The sequence below is a fragment of the Cuculus canorus genome, chromosome 4, assembly GCF_017976375.1.
Source record: "Cuculus canorus isolate bCucCan1 chromosome 4, bCucCan1.pri, whole genome shotgun sequence".
NCBI lineage: Eukaryota > Metazoa > Chordata > Aves > Cuculiformes > Cuculidae > Cuculus > Cuculus canorus.
The window spans coordinates 27,671,084-27,692,116 of record NC_071404.1 but is presented as its reverse complement, the minus strand read 5'-3'; positions in this window follow the sequence as shown (position 1 = coordinate 27,692,116).

Below are 21,033 nucleotides of genomic sequence, written 5' to 3'. Positions count from 1 at the left end.
ACCAGTCCCTGTTGTGTCAAGTTAGCTGCAGTTCTTCTGTTCTTTTGTATATTCCCTTCTGTGAGAAACACCACCTCAGGTTTCCCCATCTCTTGTCCTTGTTTAGAGCTGTTGACTACCATCTTCTCATAGCTTTCCTCACCAAATATGATACCTGGTTCTTTTCCTTGCATTAGAAGTCACTATATCTTCCTGAACTTCCACTGCATAATCCATCTTTTTACCTGCTTCTGCACCTTCATTTTCTCATTTTCTTTTCAGTCCTGGGTTAATTCACACTTTCACAGAGGGTAACTGTGTAAAGTGAGAGATGATCACTGTGGAAGTGATGCTGACATAAGAAATGAGATCTTTCCTCCCGGCACACCACTAGCAGCCTGATAATGCAGTGTATCAGCCTCCTGCTGTCTGAAGAACCCCTCAAAGACTTATGCCTGGTGTGAAGTCATCTGACGAGAAATGGTAAATAAGCAGCACATCTTCCCTAGCATTCTCTTAAGGATGTCAAAAGACAGAAAGGGCAAAACATCCTTGAGAAAGATGTCTGGGATGTTCTTATATGGCCCTGCTGTTGAGGTCGATGCGCTCTCAGCAGAAGTGTCTTCAAAGTAGGTTTGGTTCTTGAATACCTTTTCCCTATGGCATTTTAGAATGGATAATCTGGCAAAAGTTCAGATACTTTACTAAGTTTCCTACCAGCAATGGATAAACAAATAAGGACACTGATACCTCAGCATTTACCTTATTTCTCTGCTGCTATGTTGTTTACCATAGAGACAACTACGAGAAGCTCTAGCCTAATGTTGATGTTGGTGGCTATCCTCAGAGCATGAATAAAAGGTTAGATATGAGTCATAAGGCTTGGAAATTTAAGGTTCTCCTTTTCCTATTCTATCACTGAGTCTTTGTGACTTGAGTCTTTGTGACTCAAGTATTTGCTATGTTATTTGGGATAAGTAGCTTCCCTGTGCCTCAGTTTGTATCCATAAGATGTCAATAATGCTATTAATGGAGCTGTTGAAAGTAACATGAAATTAATGAATGCAAAGGAAGAAAATCCTTCAGATTTTCTTGTACAGAAGGACCTGTCAGAGAACTTGAACAAATGCTATTATTGACCTTCAATTCTGAGAAGGAAAATGTGTGCATCTCTTTAGTGGGAACTGTACAGATTAAGGAGATGGGTGATAGTTGCTTTCCTGGAACTTCCCTACTAATACAAATATTTTTGATGCAAGTATTAAAAAGTAAATAAAACGGTCATTAATGAAGGTAGATCCTCAGAAGAACTTAGCGATCAAGATTCACTTGAAAAAGTAATTGGCAGCAGAGCTATCTAGCTCTAGATGAAAACTAGAGACTTTTCTAGATGAAAACTGGAAAGAGGTGTGAAACTAAATACAGTGATATCGTTCTGTTGTTATTAATGATAATGCACAAAAGCAATTTTATCCTGCTTATCTATTGTCTGTTTTGGGTCTGTTGCTGATAACAATGCATGCTATCTTTATTCTGGTTTTGTTTGTAGTTTGTCCTAGTGGCAGTATTGGGAGACTCTTAAGACCTTCATAGTAGCAGTAACTTAAGTTGTAGTCACAAATGCAGCTCTGCACTGCCTAAGGTCTGAGCAAGTGGGAAAAAAAAATCTGTCAGAGAATAAATAAAGTTAATAGCAAAGTTTGGTCTGTGTAGTGAGGCTGTGATCTAGTTTTATTTAAAAGTTGACAGGACCAGTTCGTCAGTGTAAGGCAGTATCGCTCCTCTGAAATCAATAGAATTACACTGATTTACAGCTGCAACTGTCTGACAAAAATTGTTTTATAACTAAGAGCCGCATGTTCTGACGTGGGTGAGAAGTATCACCAGTGTTTTGCGTCAAAGAAGTATTGGATTTGGAATTACAGCCTTCTCGGCATGTAGTAAACTTGTAGAGAGATCACACCATTATTGTTCAGACTGTGAATGAATGTTCAGCACTCTCATCACCAGTTGCTGCTTAATCCTGGCAGTCAGTTGCGTTGAGTACATATGTTCATGGCTTAAAGTGGAGTCATCTCTACTGAGAACTGGGTTTGATTCTGGGTATTTGGATATATTTGCTGCTGCCTGCTGATAACTCAGAGTGCTTTAAAATGCTATGAAAACCTTAGCATTTCCCAGCAACAACAATGAAGATAAATATGCATGTGTTATCATGATAGTATTCAAAAAAAATACATTAAGAAAATTATACCTCAAAACTGACATCCTCCAGACTACTGGGGGTTAATGGTTAGTAACTGGGCAGCAGAATCAGAAGCAGACAAACAATGATGCTATCAGCCAGAGTGTCCTGTGATATAGACAGCAGTTACAAAGTTGCAAAATCTTGGATATTGTGAAGACATGTAGAAATAAGTGGTATTTGACTACATGGACTACCTAGTATGTGATTCAATCAGTGGGAATGATGAATTCCTCAGTGTACGATTATCTTTAAGATCTGTCAGCTTTCTGTACACTCTGAAGCCTCTTTGAGTTAAAGCATTTTAATATCTCTGCTAGCACAGGACCCATGCAATCCTATTGCTGCCTTAGGAAAGAGGACAAGAGCCACTTTGCCAGACATTATTCTCAGAACTTGATCACTGTAATTTCCACTGAGAGTTTGGAATTGTTGATTTAACTGTAGTGGGGTGAACACGCAACAGAAACATCCTTAGCTACCTCCTTTAGATTTTAAGACAGGTTTGCTGATGCTGAATGCATCTTTGCCCATGTGCTCTCTACTGGAGGCGTGTTTATTCTCTTACAAACCTGTTTTAGAGAATTACATTTATACCACTGTGTAAGACTAGCATGGATTGTCTATGTTCACTGAAACAGCTGCCTTTTTCTAAACAAGTTTCAGTGCCAGATAGGGAACTTAACAATTAGATGGAGTTTAAAGAGGTGCAAGTGAATGAAAATCACCATTATTGTAGAATAGCTTATATGGCTAAAACACAACACCGGAGAGAGTAGGAGCACCTGCTACAATTCAATTTCTAGTCCTCACTTAAAAATTAGTAAAATCTTGAAATGTTTTCACTTCATTTTTTTTTTTACTAGGTATTTTTCCCCAGTTGTTTTGTTTGAATTTGTAAATGTTTTTCTTTCCTCTCAACGGCCTTCAGTTCTTTACCCCAGAAAGGTCTAACATCTGGTGATAACATTCCTTCTCATCTCTCACTTGCATCAGAGATTTTCATGGCTTTATTCTTTCTTGTCTCCTCTGCTCCTTCCCAGCACTACTTCCCTCTTGGAGACGCTCAGCTGCATCAGCTGAACTAATACTCAAAAAACCCTGTAAAACTCTAAAGTGATGCTTGCATGGCATTTTATGCTATTAGCCAGGCAGATAAACAGCTCAACATTTCAGACTGCCAGATAAAGTTCAAAGACAGAGAAACAGGCAGAACTGGACCAAAAAGTTATGACTTACCACTAAAATGAAATTAAAATCCTGGAACTTATTTTTTTTTTTTTTCAGATTAAAAAGGCAGCAGCATAATTTCCTTTGATCCTTTCTTGGGAAAGCATGACAATGAAGGACAAAAAGGCTGAGTTTAAAAGAAAATTTTGGAGGGGTGAGAGGAAATGATGTGGGCTCCCGAAGACCCCATGGAATTAAAAACAGTGCAATGCCATGCTGTGCTGAGATGTGTTTTCTTTAGCACTGTGATCCTTGGTACAGATAAGTTAGTACTTTTTCTTCCCCAGAGCAGTGCATCCTGACTCAGTACTGGGATCAGACAGGCAAGGGAGTCTGTGACAGGAGCTGCATAAACCCCACTGCTTACCCATTGTTTTTTGTGGGCAGGAGGACTGTTAGCATGCTCTGGGCAGCTCCCCAGGTGCTCACCCCAAGGCCGGTGGTGTGCTGCAGGCACATCTGCCCTGTGTTGCACACATAGCCTTAGTGATCTGCTGCTCTACTTAGCATGAGTCACTCCAGCATCTCTGCTTAATGCAGCAGGGAAGCAGTGAGCTTTAAAACCTAGCAGATAGATTTCCTGGCGTCTTTCCTGTCTTCTGCCTTCTGGGAGAAAGATGTCTTCTACTCTGAGACTAACATCTCACAGAGAGGAAGGAGACTACTCTCTTTCTGCCTCCACACTAGCCTGCAGTCTATAATGGCATTTTTTTCAGGGCTGTTTGATGCACTAAATCAGAATGAAACCAGAAACGAATATCTATATTTGTTCTTGGCAAAAAAAATACCACAATAACTTAATTTGAAGAATTAATTCAGCAGAATGTCTCCTGCCCAGTACTATCAGCTAACCCCAAATAATGTATTTTACTGTTCTCCTTGGCAAATTATGATTTTCCTCATCAGTTTGCCTCAGTTTTACTAGCACTGATATTTCTGTGCCTTTCTGTTTTATCTTACTTGTCATCATTCCACTTTCAGACTGCTACCCTTAAAATACCAATCAGTCAGATTCACAATTGTACATTTTAAATGGATTAGGGCAAAGAGGTAAAAGAAGATCTCTGTATTCGAGGCCCTTCTAAACACTTGGGAGTCTGGACTGCTTGGAGAAGGGAGAAAGCTTGCACCAAGCTGAGTTTAACTTTCCTTTTCTTTGTATTTCTAAGCTCCTTGTATTCTCAATTGAAAGTATTCCCTTTGAAGGGATTATTTCTTGCCTGAGAAACAGCAATTAGTTGATATTTTAGACTGAAAATAAACCACTAGCTCATGATACATAGTCCAGCAGAGAAAAGATATTTTTCTGTGCAGTAAACCAAAGTGGTATTCTAATAGTCATTACTCCCTTGGGAAAGGCTATATGAAAGCAACATTTTACCTGGAGACACCCTCTCTGGGAGGTGGAAATAGAAGATGCCTCTTTGTTCCTTTTTGCCAGGTAGAAAAATCCTTCCAGGAATAATCTCTTCACAGTTACCTGCTATATAGGCATTTCCCTGGAAGAAGGAAGCAGTGGAAAGCAGAAAGATACAGGCGGTGCAGGAGATAAACAAAACTTTAAATGTCAGTGGAAGATATTATACCTTTCAATGCATCACCAGATGTTTAGTCTTCAAGGCATAAAAGCTTGAGAACAGTATGATTAGCTACAGAGACTAATGTCAAAGGATGTTAGGATCAGGAAAGCCTGTTCAAACTGTCTGAGATAAACTGCTTTTTGACAATTTTAACTACTATAGCAAAAAAGAATTAAAGCCTACTAACTTTTTTTTTTTCCTGATTTAGCATGAAAACCAAATTATCTGAAATACCGCAATATCTCTAATGTGGAACATTTGTTACCAGAAAACTGCATTCTGAACATTGTGCTCAGATTTTTTTGTTGATCTCTTTGTGATCTGTATCACCAGCACAGTCTTAGTGCAAGAGAGTACTCACAGAAGTATGTTTGATGTGTAGGTCTCATCATGAAAGCTGGGAAAGTGTAAGAGCTGTGTGAGATATGAACAATTTTATTACAGAGGGCAAAGAAAAGAAGGAGTGAGACAGTTTCCTTCTCTTCCTGTTAAGAGCACCTGAAAGGACCAAGAAATGTAATGACTGATGTCTAAGCCTTCTCCTTCTCAGGTAGAGAGTTTCTCAACAGGAAGAATAGAAGCAGAAATGAGTTATGTGTCTCTTTCTATGGACTTTGAAAAAAAAAAACTGAAGGAGTATAGCAAGGAAGGTTTTATGAAGAAGCTTGTTAAAGTTTGCAAATAGGATAGGAAGGTTTTCTGAGACTATGCCAAGAAGGAACAGAGAAGCCAATGCTAAGAGAGACATGAGGTAAGAATTCACTGTAGATGGAGAGTATGAGCATTTCAGGATTCAAGGCTGGAAATTATGGAAGGCATTTCCCATACCATAAGGGACTGATTAGTTGCTTTAAATTTTGGAGTAAAAGATATAAACTAAATCTGTCAGCTGAATTGTTTAGATCTTCTCTGAGGATAGGTGAAGGATTTTGCTTTCAACTGCTGGGAAAGAAGCTACCTCATTAAAAAATAAACTAGTCTCAAAAATTTCATTGTCAATGAATTGTAGTTATTTTGAATATAGGTCTGTTTTTCTGTTTGCATTCAAGCAAATCAGACTGTAGCACTGTGGCAATGTGACTGTGTCTCAGCAGCTGTTCACTTTGCACCCACTCATGCAGTCACCTGACGGATCTCTACTCCCACAGTCCTATGAACCATGTGAAGACACACAGAAGTTAATGGAAGGGGTCATCTGAAGAAAGAGGCACAAGGCTTGGAGTTGGATGTATTAAAATCCAACAGAAGTGATAGTTTTTGCTACTGGGAAAGTTTTTGTATCAGTAGCATAAGTAAGGAATCAGCCTTTCATTAATGAAGGGGAAGAAGTTCAGAGCCTATAATTTATACAAATATTCTTATAAAATAGAACACAGAAAATAAACTGTGCAAAATCTTCTGTTTAAAATATTATTATTCTCAGTGTTTAAAAATGTTTTCCTTTATTATAGTACATACAAAGTCATGTTTATCAACAAGGTTCTGAGTAGGGCCGTTCTGAAAGCAACAGATTTAAATGACTGTCTAATCATAAAGTCAGGAAAATGGAAGCCATATCTAGTATCTTCTACTTTGCATCTGTGGAGAGACTTGAGGATATGAAATTCTGGTCTGACTTGAAGCAGAGTGATATTCGAGGTACAGGGAAGAAGGTTGTATTTTTTTTTCTGACACAGTTTAGAAGTGAAGACTGATTACATGACTTATTTGTAGGATGGAGTCCTAGACTTTCTTTGTAGCAAGAACATGACACATTTTTTTCCAGAAAGTCTGTGTCTTTTATTGTTTTTTTTTCTCTTGCAAATAACATTTTTTTCTTTTTCATGGTGGCAACACCTTACAGGTATGCTCACTATATTTAGGCAGCTGGACTAATCACTTGTAGTTTAATGAAGGAGGAGGTTGCTTAAGGATGTTGCTTCAAAGAGACAAAATCCATAGTTAGTGAATAACATGAGTGAACACCTGGTGAAGACTGTCTTTCATTTGAGACTGAAATAAACCCGGTTGCTGAAAGGTTTACGTTTTTTTTATATTGCTTTCCAGAACATAGTGATGTTACTCTTATTGCTGACTGGGGATATTGAGAAGATTCCAGAGATTATCCGCTATGACGTACTGTATATCATAAAATGGTACATTTCATATAGTTCATACAGGAATACAGAATCCAAAACCCATGAATCTGGCTGCATCAGGCTTTCAGAAGGGTGTCTGTTTGTGACTTAAAACACAGAAAATGGAGATGCTACCATTTAACTTGGTAATGTAGAAAAAAGGTCAATTTTTCTTACTGTTTTTTTTCATTGCTGCTTGGTTTTTTTTTTCTGTGAATGCTGTGGTTTAAAGTACTAGTCAGCATATTTGTAATGTTTGTATCTCAAGAACTAATGAACTTGTGAATAGCCAAAATCTTCTACATGAAAGGGAACTGGACATTTTACTCCATCATATAATGTAATCCTCTCCATGTTAAATTAAAAAAGCTCTTTTTCAGAAACATCTTTCTTTGGGATTTGAATTGTATTTGGAACACTTTATATTCCCTGAGAGCTCTTCAGTGCTGATGATGGGCAAAATATTCTCTTATCAGCTTAATCAGTGGTCTAGTTGAGAAAAGAACACTAGTTCTAGTATTTTGATTAACCTTGTATATTCACATGAGACCAATTATTTCCTTCTGAATTGCCTCCTAATACTTCTAAAACTCCTATTCACACTATACTTTCATGTTTCAACTTCAGTTTGAGTGGCGCTCTTACCAGAACATAGATGTTGGTAACTAAGAAACTCCTCATCTGGAGACATCATTGTCAAAGAAGCTCTCTAAAGCTTATGATACCAAAATGTCTCTTATCTGCACATGCTGCAACATGCCTACAAAGGAAAAGCACTTTCTCAAAACAGTCAATAGTGGGCATTCAGCTCCACTAGGTATTCTTGCAAGTCCAACTGCACACTGTAGTTTTTCTGTGAATGCAAATGATTTTACATTCTGTTTCACCTGTCTCAAATACTGTGTTGACCATTTGAATTATAGAATGAGAAGTACAGTACAGAGTTGATTTGATGTGTCAACTATGTATTCTTGTTTCATTAACGACTTCAACAAAGGAAAAGCAGTAGACTTCTAGAAAAAATTTAAAGGTTTAAATATTTTTGCAAGGTAAACAATCTAAGCAATCTATGTAGTCTTGGTGCCAGTGTAAATTTCCTAGTAATCTATCCACCACTGGGCGCTATTCTCAGAATTTAAGATCTGCATGTGCTAAAGATGTTTCCTTCCAGAACAGCTGTATTCCTTTGACACAGTGAAAGTCATCGAGGAAGAGGATTTGCATGTGTATACAAAGGAGATAGTGCTTACACACTGGACATAGATTAGGAAGTAGATTCATATAGCAGAACAGAATGAAAATGGAGGAGCTTATTTTCAAAATACCAAGCAAAGATTCCTTCTATATAGATTTCTTAATCAGTTCATCACACAAGAGTCTTCTGAACCTAATCAAGTAATTGCTTAGCACCATGCAGAAAGGAGAATGATTAATGATGAATGGAAATAATGTCAGATCCAGGAAGTTCAAAATTAATTAAATACACTGAAGTAGAGTAAAATATAAATGAAAAAAATACATGAAAGATACTAACATATCCATGCAATGCAGAGTTTGACTATGGTTTCACTTTTGATTCCCTAGTATTTTTTAAATTTTGCTTTTTATTTTCCTGTTCTTAAAATCCAGTGGAAGTACTGTGGTATGCATTTTACTATGAGTGGAATACTATATTCATATCTGTGGTTTACCTCAAGGAAGAAAGACAATCCTTTGACTCTGTAGGTTTCCTTACAGAATGTCCAAAACTTGTTAGGAACCCATCATTCAATAAATATATACTTTTTAATTTTTAATTTTGAATGCTATTGAAATAATAAAGAATTGTCAAAAGGCTGCCTGGATTTCCCACTTATCATTTCGCATCTCTTACATCTGGCTGTCTTTAAACTGTTTTCCATACTGTTCTGTAGGAACAATTTTCTTGCTCTGAGCAAGATATATTAATATCTTATTTTTAACTTTGCATGTCAGTGGTCAATACTTCCTTGCTATGAATGAGAAATTGGTGGTTTAAAATGGGCAGAACACACCTCAATTTTTAATGACTTTTAATAACCTATAAACTCACTTTATTCTGTGGGAGAGGTTATCAGATCATTCTGACCGTAGTCCAAAAAGGTCTTCTCAGCATGTGACGTATATTTGACATGGCATTCTGCATTACAAGTTTCAATATTTAGGAACTTCCATCACAACAAGCTGCACAAGGTTTGCAGTTATTTGTCTGTTCTTGAGGCAGAACTTCTGGCTGGAGGTAAGTCACGATGTTTGGTTCTGAAATATGACTCTTCCTACATTGCTCTGTGTGTATATTCTCATACCCCTTCCAGGGCTGAGGTAAATGTGAAATTTGCAAATCACGGATCTATCTGAGATTTCTCATTAGTAGGAAGTTATTGAAGTCTGACAACTTCTCCTGCTGTGTAAATAGCTGATAACTATTGTGTTAACATATTTCAGTGACATTTCTACAGGAAATGTAGGCGCCTCACGGAGATTTCCACAAATGTTTTCAAAATTTAAGAGCCCAGGTATCTATCTCAGTGGATCATGTTGTAGAAATTACAACAGGGATAAGCTGGGAGTGATTTAGCTGAATCAGCTTTAAAACGACAACTTATTCTCCCTAACATCTTCCCTTCAAAGAGCAGAGCCTTGGAGGATGTATCCTGTTGGCTGCTCAGAAATGCCTTGTTCTTCTATGGAGAGCCAAACACCCAAAATTACCAACTCTGGTTTTGAGCTGCACTTCTAGGCACTAATTTAGTGCAGGAACATCTGTAGAACTAATTAAAAAGCCACAATTGTGTGGGACCTGAATGAAAGCATCAGCTGGGTTAGGCTTCTAGCTTGAACAGGAGATGACAAATAATGGAGTCAGGGAAAACTCTTTTGGATCTTACAGAGTTTGCTTTAAGATTAAATTGAATTCAGTTTATTTGTAGACTCTAGATTATATATATATATATATATATATATATATATATATATTTAATTCTGTGGTTCACAGAGTAAATAGACAAATGAAAATATGGAAATAGAATAGAAATATTAAGCAAATCTGTGAGGCCTGGGTAATCTTGTATACAGTCCAGCTGGATATTACCAAGTGGTTTAAATAGTCTTTTTCATATTATAGATTTTTTTTTCCTGATTTTATTGTTTAAACTTTTGGGAAAGTAAATACCTTCATTAAAGATACACCTGAAGGGAAAGAATCTCAACTGATGTTAAAACTTCTCTTTGGCAAGACAGTTTAACAAATCCTCTGAAATGCTTCATAACAAATAATTTTTTAACTCCAGTAGCAGAAAATCTGTTTGTCAAAGACAAAGCAGATTACAGCTGCTTGGGAGTGCTCCAGCTTAGTAGCCAGGATAGCTGTCTTACTTCTACTGAAGTACCCTCTGGTCAGCAAAAGATGTATCTATGCCAGAGAGCTATCCAGAGGGTATTCAGTATGTGTACTGTCCTGTTCTTTGTGCTGTGCTAAAGTAACAATCTTCCTCTTTCTGATGCAGAAAGTAGAACATTTTGTACATTTAGAAAGTGGAACTTCAGAGAATTGCCGCAATCCTGCTATGGAGACAACTGGCATTAGCAAATTGTTCCCATTTCTCTGTCAGGAGTTTTTATAAAACTGAGGCAAGAAAACAAAACAAAACACAGAAATTTAGACCCGGTGATATTTACAGAAGTGAATCAAGCTGTGAGGTTATTGCTTTGGAAAACATGGGCTCTTGTCATTGCAACATGGCCAGCCTTTGTTATTGATCTGCAGAACAGCCCTTCTGACATGATACTTCTGGTACCTGTAGTGTGGAAATGCTTTTAAGCCCATTTGAAATATGTTTCTTTGCTTGTGGTGAAGTGTCTGGTTGTCTTGGATGGCAGGTGAAATGCCCCCCTCTGTTTCAAGTACCTCTGAAAAAATGATTGTGTCTGTGGTGGGTTAGCCTTGGTCAGCAGCTAAATTCCTACACAGCCGCTTGTTCACTGTCCCTTCCTCAGCCACATGAGGAAGAAAACAGGAAGAAAGGGGGGTGAGAAACCTCATGGGCCAAGACAAAGCCAAGGAGATCCTCTGCCAATTACCATCACAAGCAAAACAGACAGGAACTGGGGAAAATCAATTTGTTGCAAAATTAAAATAAATATTTAATTACAGATCTGGGTAGGTGGAAACCAAAAGACAAACATTAAAAAAACACCTTTCCTCCCCCTTTTCTCAGGATCAACTTCACTTCTTCACACCAGACTCCTCTACGCCCCCACCAAGTGGTGCAGGCGGGTAGGGAGTGACTGGCTAACAGCAAACCGGTTCCTCTCTGCTGCTCCTTTCTCCTCACATCTTTCCTCTCTCTGACTTGAGGTCTCCAAGGACTGCAGTTCAAAAGTATCTGCTTTGTGTGGAGCACCTCCTTGTTCTTATTTTCTGGCCTCGGAGTTCCTACTGCTGTTGCTCACTCTTTCCTCTGTTCCACTGCCTGTGTGGCATTTTCTGCCTTTCAAAAAGAATGCTTTCACAGAGATGTCACCGGCTTGTCTGGTGGGCTCAGCTGTGTCTTGTGGTAGGTTTGTAGGATCCTAGTCTCTTCCCAATAGGCAATCATAGCTATGCCTGAAATTGACTTTGAGAAGTAAACTTCGTGAAAGTGTTTTGAAACTTGAAATATTTTATTTTGTACTATGAAACAGTCATGGGAGAAATATACTACAACATGACTGTAGTCCATCTTGAAGTCCTGCAGGACCCAAGAATGGGTTTAGAATCTGTACACTCCTTATCATAGGAGGTTAAATTCGGTTATTCTTCTTTCTGAATGAAAGTTAAGCTGTGAAAACTTAGTTGTTGATTAAAATATAGCTCAACTTCACTGAGTCTCAGTGTATTACTATTGATATAAATCAGTGATAAATTACAAATTCTGCAAGTAAGCCTTAAAGCTTAGAGATAATTCCTGACAGTTGGTAAGCAATATTCCTCTGGTCAATTTATGCATGTTTTTCTTGCTATTAAAGTATTCTAGCTGCCTGAGTGATGTTAATAATGGCCAAGTTAAAGTAAAGCTACCGCTAACAAAACATTGCAGTGCAGTTCACTAACTAACTAAATTTTCCTCTGGCAAGAAGTATACTATTTATATCACCTAAATAGTTTTTCTGACCACATTGGTTTGATTTGTCTCTGTAGATGCATGGTACTTATCCTGTTTTATCCAAGCATAAAACCTTTCACGAGACTGAATATTTACAGTTTCAAAGTTCTAGCTCCCTTGATAATGCTTGCTAGTACTATTAAAATGTGAAAGCAAAATCGCTGCTCTTCAAACTACACCAGCAGGGAAAGGCCAGACTGTTGATCAGCCTGATGCAGAGACACGCTGACAGCAGAATATTTATTTACCATTTCTAATTCCTAGGCTGCCCCCAAAAAGTGTCATTTGTTTTTAGCAATGATTCATGCTGACATTTGCATCACATCACATTACATAAAGCAGAATTATGATTTGAAGGAATGCTAAGCCGTGTAGGTAGACTACACAATTTAAAGTAGGAGCTCCAAATGAAAGACATGCCTAAGAAAAGGCCTTTGAGGTTTAGCACAGCTACTGCTGGAGGGTTGAATGGAATTTGGAAATATACCATTTCAGAAACATAAGTGCTCTCATCAACTTAACCAGGGCACAGAGCTCCTTTCTGAGTTGCTTAAGTTGATTAAATCTGCCTGAGAGCTTTTTTCATGAATGGAAAATGTTTATTTCCTAAACCCCCCTGTAATTCCAGTTAAAAAAAAGTCAAAAATGAAGCAGCACAGGAGTTTTTTTTGTAGTTCCCTATGACTTTTTCTCAGTCGTAAAACTGATCTAACAAAAAAATACTACCCACTGAGCTCCTAACTTATCTCTAACCAGAATTCCGTATTCTGATTTGCATTAATCTCAACAATCTTGTGGAAAGATAAATTTATTTTTTTTCCTCACAGGTCTCATTCTTTTCTTGTCATCTTCCAGCTGGCGTTATAATGAGCAGGTCTCCTATTTTAATTTGTGCCTGTGTTTACTCTTGGGAAGATATATAAGAGGCTCTTGCATGAGCTAGACGGACTGCAACATAATGCTGCTTAGCAGTTCATGTTACTCAATGGTAGAATTATGCTTAGATGCTCAGAAATATGTGGATGTTTGGTGAGTTGTCCTAGGAAACAAAGATCTGGCTTAGCTCAATAGACAAATGTAATTATTCAGCAACAGTTTAAAGATGGACTAAATCTGCCCATTCAGAAGTCTATATTTATGATTATGCCACATGAGCAAGAAGAAGAACTACATATACATGTGTAAAAACTCTTGTGACAAATGGAGGAACAAAATAATCGGCTTTCTACCTCTTCACTTGGTGATGATGCTACAAGGGTAGGTGAATGGTAGACAGTGATTTTTCCCTTCTAGCTACTACTCTCACCACCTCTGATCATCACAACTCCACTAGACCTTTATTGACCTAATTCTAAAAGACATCCTGTCCAAAATAAGTCAGAGAGGTATTTCCACAGCTAAACTTAACAACATTGGATTTGAGTGTGCAATATGGATTCATCCTTTCCTCTCCCTCTCACGTGTCTCCTTTTCCTTCCCCAGTCACATTTATTTTCAGTCTGTTTCCATTTGATTCTGCTGACTTTCTAGCTGGCAAACTAAAACAGACTGTCTTTGAAAGAAATGCTGAACTCTTCTGATTACAGAGGTGGCAAAAATAATTATCTCAAATATCCTTATAACGGCACAAGTTTGCCAGGCCTTGGCAAGGCTATTAGGATCAGAAACCAGCCATTGTAAAGAATAAAGATTCCTGAAGCAGGATTCATCCAGATATTTAGTGCTGAAATCTAAAATTGTGACTTCAAATTTTATGCCCTTAGTCTTGAAGCTATCTGAAACCACCAAGACTTAATTTCTGTCAGTACAAAATCAATTTTTAGACTGATGATGTATGTGTGTAGCTCTACCAGTCTTGTTTCCAGATACATTTTCAAAATCCAGAATATCAGAGGACTGACCTATTTCAGCACAGCAGAAAGATGACTTTTCTGTTTTTCACCTTTGGTTCTGTTGCTCTGGCTTGTTTATGTAATGCCATCAGATAATACTGACTACTGCTGTGTAAGAAAGGAGCGTCAGGGGAAGCTGCACGATACTACAGACTCCCAAAACTGCATTTCTTTTTCAGGAAGTTAAATTTATGCTGATTTGAGAGTATTAGGGATTAAAGAGAGAAAGAATAGAGGGAGAACTCTGAAAAATAGTAATGAAAGTGTTCTTTTCAGCCTATTTTACATGTCTTGACTCAGGTCAGCATACTGGACTTGAAACCTGGTCTGTTTGTTCTTGATTTTTTTGCTTCTCAGTTATCTCTGCCTCTCCTCACAGTTCCTACTCTATTGCTGACTTGTGATGCAAAGCAAGTCCTCAAACAACAGCTGCAATAAGACAGCTTTTATTTTGGGATATAGTTACCTGAAACTTACCGGTATGGTGAAGCTTAGGCAGGCAGTTTAGAAGAGAGCCTTTCTGACTGAGATTAGAAGAGCTGTATTTAGCCTCCCTCTGCTGTGAATTCCCTTTGCTTGTTGAGGTTTTAGGAGGACAAATCTATTCTTTCTGATTATACAGGAGAACCTTGTGTGCACCTGAGCATCAGTCAAAGAACAGTTGCTTCTACACAGACTCATTTATAAGTGTCTATGTGCCAGCACATAGATAAAGACAACTGATAGAAAAAAGAGAAGAGATGCCATTTAAATGCATATTGCTGTGTTCCTGCTTGTTTTCGATGATTCAAATAATGATTCTAAGCTGATAACAGCTAGAATGACAATTATATTGGTAAATAAGACTCCCAGTGATCTTATGGCAGCAAAATTCCTCTCATGCCAAAAACATACAATGAAAAAAATGGAAAAGAATGTTTGACAATATGACATAAGAAAAATAAAACCTTCTTACATACTGTTAGCTCAAACTAAACCTGACTGAAAGAGGAAAATGGTTGTTCATTTGGCAAATGGCAGTTAAAAAGCAAGTAATTGTTATTCAAGAAGAGACTGCATTCAAAACTGGGACCTTGATTTCAAATTATCTGGCAAATTATTGCCAGTAGTTCATTGTAGGACAATGGTATAGTGCTAATGAAAACTTTCGAAACAACTTATTAATTAAAAAAAATTGAAAAAACAGTAGAGAAAAGATGTAAATCCCGTATTGGTGTTCAGATTAAAAGATATAGATTAATGTGTTGGGTTTGGGTTTTTTGAGGGTTTGCTGGTTTTTGTTTGTTTGTGGCTTTGAGGTGGGAGGTTGACTTGTGTTTCTTCCAAAGAACCTCATTCTTTGTGCAAGTTGTGTGTCATAAGTGAAAGCATATTTTGACCATCAGAGACAGCATTTCAGACTCAGTGAAATGGTCAACAATTTGACATTGTCTCTTGCTGGTGTTAAGATCAGTAACTGGGCAGCAAAACTTGCCTCTTAACTGAATGTGATGGTGGAGGACCAGACTGTGGTCTCAGCCCTGTAGTGATTAATGTGATTTTTCATTGCTTCGTGTGACTCTCAGCACTTCTGTTTGGAATATCTTCATCAGAGAGGTATGGGATTTTCCACACTATAGCTTTGATTTATTTCTAATATGTGTTTTTATACTGCTAACTATTTAGAACTTCTCCTCTGTAATTTGTATATGTGTAACCTGAATAACAAAGTAGTAATGGAGAGGAAAAGAGAAAGAAATGAAATCTAAAAGGTCCTAAAAAATTGTGCATACTTCATTGGTACCTATAGAATAGAGAAGTGAAATTGTATGACGAATTTGTGATTTTTACTATCTACTAGTTGGTATACAAATGTGTCTTCTAAATTTACTTTAAGACAAGAATAGAGCTTTCACTTTTTAGTAAGGCAAATGCTTTGTCAGCAAATGTTTCTAAGTTTAGTAACTCAATTTTTTTTCCCTATCACATTTGCAACGGGCTAGTGGTAGACTCAGTAATAAGCTCTAATAATTCATCGTAGTTGAAATTACATGAATTAACACTTTGACACTAACAAATTTAGTAGAAAAAAAAAAGCTTTTCAATATTTTTATACTATTCTCCTAAAAAAAAAAAAAAAACAGATTGAAAAAAAAAAGAATGAACAAAATGCATTTGTTATGTGGCAAGTATTATGCTATGGTACTTACACTGTCAAATTGAATCAGCTCTTATTCTCCTACAAAATATTACTTGAAATTCAGATGCTCAACAAGGTGATTAGGAGAAACAGAGTAGCACAAATTAATACCCGTTACTCTATGCATGTTCCGTAAAGAATGGTTAATAGCAGCTCAGTGACCACTGGACTAAAACCATTTGTTTTATAAATACCAATAGGTAAGACACTTTTAAATCTCTATGATATTACTGCAATACCAGTGAAACTGAAAACTGTCCTTAGATGTTATTACAGCATTTTATAAAGTGGACTTTTGGGTGAAGAAGATGCTCAGCTGCACTGGCAAACTGTTGTGATAGGTGTAAATAAGCAAATGCTGGGAACAGATAGAGAGGTTGCCCTGATGAGTCTATAGGACAGGCTCATCAGCACAGCAAAGCAAAGGTAATCTCCATCAGCAGGCACCAGCTGGAATTCAACAGGGATATTCAAGAAGAAAACGTTATGTTATTTCAAAAATAATTATGACTACTGCACGATGCTCTTTTACAGAGCACACATTCATGTTTGGAGATAATTGAAGGAAAAGTTAAATAGCTGGTATAGCTAACAAACGGATAGTCTTTTTTAATTCAAGTCACAGTTTAACTTGCTTCCTACACAATCAGTTCTTTTCCTTCTGATTGCTTACTTCTGCATCAATGGCCTGTATCAGCTAAATCTTAATCTTTACTGTCATTCCAAGTACTATTACCCATGAAATTACCAATGTATTGCTTGAAGAAAGTGCTGTGGATTTGGACGGAGGGGGAAGAAGAGTATATTGTTCAGGTTCTGCACGTGAAGAAGAGTGACAGAACTGTACCTCCAGTGCACAGCCTCACAGTTGTGGAGTCGGTGTTGGTTCTCCCTATCCCTTTTCAGAGTTCATATACAGTCAGCAGCTGAGATGGGCAGACTGCCTAGGCTGGGTGGCACATGGTCGTTCCGAGCCTGCCTATTGTGTGACTCCATGCTTGCTTACCAAATGGCCAAGATCACATAAAATGTCAGTTCATGGATGAGTGACAGCTGGCTAAACCTGAACTTGGATCTATTGTGAATTCATGTCCTTGTTATGTCTTCTACTTGGATTCTTCATCAACACTAAGCTTTTCCTCAGCAAATATTAGAGTAGTGCTCAGTTCTCTTTGTTAGTAGGAAAGCAGTCCTCAGCTAATTGTGCTTTTGACTGCTGCGGGTTGGACTGTAGCAATAAGTTATGTCTGAAGCCCTGTGTGTTTACAAGATTCTAGTGCACAGTACTGAAATGAATAGTCTCAGAAACAAAAGACCTAGACCATTTTTCCTCACCTTCTCACCTATCAACAATGTATTTTTTCAAGCACAAAGGCCAATATCAAATCTAGCGTACTTGCAAGAAGATGGACTCTTCTCAGAAGTGGTGGAACAGAAAGAAAATGATAAAGAAAAGCTCTTTTTGAAGAGATGGGAGGGAAGAGAGAACTTCAGAGACTGTGTATAATTCTGGATCCAGGCTGTTTTGTGATTAAAACATAGTTGTGTAGGCAAATTTCATTTGGTTTGCAGGTCTGCTAAGATTAATTAAAAATCACTGGTTTGTTGTGAATAATCTTTACAACTACATTCTTTTCTGACAAGTCACTGGAAAGAAACACAGAAATTAATAAAATCAGAAGAAATACTTGTTTGTAGTTTAGAAAAATGAACAAGCCACCCAAAGCTAATTGTAGAATCTACTTTGTCAAAAGCTAGAAAGAAAAACAGTAAGAAAATCTTGTCCACATTTAAAGATTAATGAAAGTAATGCTTTTCATTTAGTCTTCTGTAAAGCATAAGAATATCCAAAATATCTAATATCTCATTATCCAGCAGAGATGTTATTAAGGAGGCTGCACACCAGAATGCAACATTATGGTTTTTACCTCTCCTAGTCTTTTTCTCCCCTCTTGAGTATTTTTGTCTTATTTCATCTTCAGGAAAACAGGATTAAGCTCCACTAACAAAAGCTCAAAATGTACTCTCACCGTTCCTTGAACAACTCACTCTTTCTTGAACAAGACTGATTATTACCTTCTACAGTGCTGTCTACAAAAAAAAAAGAAAAAAAATGAAAAAAAAAACAAGAGAAAATATTTCTGAAGAGAAGACACTACAGATAAATGTAAAAGATATTCAGGATTTTTTTTCTGTCTTTTGTATGCGTAATAAAGATTTTAGATCTATTTGTTGTTAATAGCGATAGTTTACTAGCAATAAACTTGCATTACAGGTTCTATAATTCACAGATGTGCCCAGACTTGCTTGCTATTGAATTCTATACACACTTTTTATTTGGATGCCGTTTCTATTAAAATGCTCATCATATCTGTAACTTGTAGCATTTTCTTATCTGGAATTAGATATTTTCCACTCTAGTTCCCTTTTAGCCTCTGTTAGAGCAAACCATTGTGTTACAGTGAAAGGATTTCAGCTGTATTTCTACCAAGTTTTAAAGATTGCAACTTTTGCTTTTGTTATAGAAAGTTCATATCCTGATATTCACCAGCTTCCAGGAATGAAAACTTTCTGCTTTAAGAGTATGAGTATGTATGTGTGTATGGTACACATATGCATATTTGTATTTACATAGTTATAAATAATTATACATAAATAGCTTCATAAACAATTGTGTACATATATATGTATGCATATATAATTATGAAACAGAAATATCTATATATTTAATTCTTTAGAGCAAAATTACTTATTAAACCCAAATTCTTCCTTACATAGTTCTTCATGTGGAGCAAGTGTACTCCTATGGAGTGAGAAACAGCATTTGACTTCCAGTTCCTCTCTGTCAGATGGCATTATAAACATATAGTTAATCTGGCAAAAACTAAAATACTCTTACCTTGGGACATTGCAGCAAATTTATCTGTGTGTACAGCTGTGACTATCCTGCAAAAAGGTTAACTCTCAAACAATTACACCTCCATAGCTGCACATATATTTCTGTTTGCCCAACTGCAAATGTATCTTTGTAATCAGGATTTTTTGTGTCATTTTAAATTAATCTGTACTCATTATCTAAACAGTTGGGGCTATGGCCTCATGACACAAACTGTCTTCTACTTTGTCTTGGCAGCTCCAGTTCATTAAAACAATGTTATCTTCATGATCTACTCAAGTCAATAAGCCTTGGTACCAGTAAAACATAGTATCCATCTTTTATCTTCAGCAGTATTGCAATGATTTCTTATGACTAATCAAGCTGTTCAGTAGAAGGTGTATTCATGTCAATTACATGATGCCCATTGTATGAAATACCTAATTAAAGTTTTCTATATAAATATTAGCCTAATTGAAGTCAGCTTGCTAGCAGCTACATAGTCAGAGTCATGCCAGGACATTTAAGTCTCTGGAAGTTACTGAAACAAGCCTCTGACTTAGTTTGCATTGTCATTCTATATGCCATGAATTCAAAGAGAAAAGGTAGGTCTAAAATCCCTCGTATACAGTAAATAAAAGTTTAAAACACTTGTAGGTAATGAAGCATAATCTCGGAGTGGGGTTGAATTTGTTTTTAGTTTTCCCGAATTTCTCTATAATTGAGGAATTCCATGTTTTATTGTTCTTAATATGATTGCTTGGCTGATAGAAAAGCTATCCACAATTTGCATTTGTTTGCACTAACAAGTATGATCCATATAGGTGTAAATACCAATGGCCTTGTACCTATGAGAAAGTCAGGAGTGATGCTGTAGAAGTGAAAATGAATGTCTATTTTAATGGGCTCTAGAAATGGGTAGCATTTGTGAAGATGCACTAATCTGCATGGTACAGTGGAGACAATTTCTTCTACAATTTTATAGGAAACAGGTCTTTTCAAGTGGAAGGACTACATTGTAAGTTGCATTCTGTCTTATTCATCACAGTCTTAAATTTAATGAGAATGCACACCTTTTAAACATTTTGTACTTCTAAGTACATAAGATAAGAATAGTCCAGTGGATAGGACAAAGACTGAAGTGTGATGTTTCCTTTGAATTTTTCTGCTTTGCTATTGTTTTCCTCTGTAGAATTTCCCCATTCCAACCATATTGGTATGAGTACTTGGAGATCTTAAGAGACATGATGCTGAGTCAGGTGCTTTTGTGTCCTTGGATACATCTAGTAACAGAGACCATCTGAGAATGTAAGGTAGTTGATTTTACCAGTCTTATCTATGATCCTCTAAGTGCCCGTCAGGCAATATTGATCTCACTAAACATGTGTGAATGCATATCACAGACAAGCCAATAGGTCTTTTCTCTTGAGTTAAGCATTTCATTAAGGTTACTGTAAATGATAAATCCAGACAAACTTTTACTTTTCTATATTTTATTAAGGGCTAAAAAGCCTTTTAAAAAACTGTTTATTGTTTTAGACTTCAATATTCCACTTCTAAATATAGCTCATAGTGCTGTCTAGAGGTGTAGTTCAGCTTGATAAAGCCAGAAGAACCTCAAGCGAAATAATTTGCCTTTGTTAAGTGAGCATATCCCATTGATTACACATAACAGTTATGTAATACATGCAGAGAGAATTAAACTAGGTATAATTAATCTATTTCATTATATTGAACTATATTATGGGGTTTGTGGAATGAACATGACATATTT